Source organism: Solanum tuberosum, unplaced genomic scaffold (assembly GCF_000226075.1).
Source record: "Solanum tuberosum cultivar DM 1-3 516 R44 unplaced genomic scaffold, SolTub_3.0 scf00611, whole genome shotgun sequence".
In the NCBI taxonomy this organism is placed as follows: Eukaryota; Viridiplantae; Streptophyta; class Magnoliopsida; order Solanales; family Solanaceae; genus Solanum; species Solanum tuberosum.
In genome coordinates, this window is record NW_006239526.1 from 29,749 (window position 1) to 31,480 (window position 1,732).

The following is a 1,732-nucleotide window of genomic DNA, read 5'->3' on the forward strand; positions in this document are numbered from 1 at the left end:
ATTCGACTAAAAAGCCAAATAAGACGAATTAATATAAATTAATTAATGAGTTTCTTAATCTCAACAAAATAAAAATAATAAACTTAATTATAAATTGATTAATTCAATTACAAAACTAATTAACTCGAAATTATAGCTATAACTTAAAGCAAATTGATAAAAAATTTTAACTAAAATGTAAAATCTTTTGTGATAATTTTTAAATATTTATAAAATAGCGTGATTGCAAATTACACATACTTATTATTAAAAAGTGATAAAAATTACTTTAAAAAAATAACTTGAAAGTATTTTGAATTTCATAAAACTTATTAACTCAAAACTATAACCATCCCTAATATTTAAAATATAATTATTATTTTTTGACGATTTTCGAATAATCATAAAATATACTAATCATATACATAATTATGTAAAACATATACACCATCTAAAATTTATGAAAAGTGACAAACTATTTAAAAGTCTTGCAAACTATATTATTATTATTACTTCTATAAAACTAATTATTTTAAAACTATGGCCATAACTAAAATAACGTAACTTAAATAAAATGTGCTTTTCAAATCAACAAAATTAAATAAAACAAAATAATATAAAATAAGAATAATTAAACTAATAAAATAAATAACTTGTACTTTAAACCAAATTAATTTAATTGAATATAAAACAAACTCTTTTTGAGACGATTTTTGAATATTCATAAAATATAACAATTATATACATAATCATGTAAAACATATATATTATCTGAAAATTATAAAATAAGTTACAAAACTATTTAAAATAACTTGCAAACTATTTTTTAATTTGATTTAATTGTAAAACTAATTATTTTAAAACGTTTAAAATTGAAGAAACTCGATGATTAATCTATATTGTGGATGTCCAAAATTGGGTGTCAACAGGAACAAGATGCCACATTCCTTCTCCATATTTGTCTATACATTTTCTCAAAAGAATATCTTCTTCTTTGCTCCACGAACCTTTTCTCACTCCCCATGACTTAGCAATAGTAGTAGTATTCATGATATGTTGTCACACTACAAATGATTCCAAAACCAAAAACAATATATGATTATAGGTGCTAAAAAATCAATAGTTTTTTATCGTAAATTTTTATTGAAAAATGTTCGATGGTTATTTCTATAAATATTTTGATTGAATCAGTACGTAGTAAAAGAAAAAATAGTAACATTTTTTTCATAAAGAAAAAAATAAGATGTTTCTCGCTATTTTAGTGAGAATATGTTTCCTAACATACATTTTCCAAGTGAACTAGTTTGATGTGAATAAATGGAAAAAATAAGTTCTATAGCTATAACCATAAATTTTCATTAATTCACGGTTGGAAAAATCTTTGTTTTCAAATAGTGTACACGTACGAAATGATTGTCATCATTAATCTATTGTTGATTCACTCATAGCTAACAAATTTCTTGATCGCGTAATAGAAAGTCGGAATATAAATATTTAAGACTATTATATTTAAAAGAGAATAAAAACCTCTTAGAAGCTCTTGCAGTCTTGCTTGCTTGCTCTTTCTACGTATCCTTTCGATCTCTTTATATACTTGCATGATAGGATTTTTCGAAAAGGACGGCAATTTAAATAATTGCATGATAGGATTTTTGTTTAAATTTTCATTAAGGGTATCAATGATTGCGTAGTAACTAGTAAGGTATAGTTAGGAGGTTAGTAGGGCTAAAGCACATGACCTCAAGAAATTTTT

General features: G+C 23.1%; 1 pseudogene; it reads right to left on the minus strand.

Moving 5' to 3' along the window:
* Positions 1–1,029, minus strand: part of LOC107058718 (transcription factor MYB114-like) — a 25,747-nt pseudogene extending 24,718 nt beyond the window's left edge.
* Between the last annotated feature and the right edge of the window lie 703 nt (positions 1,030–1,732).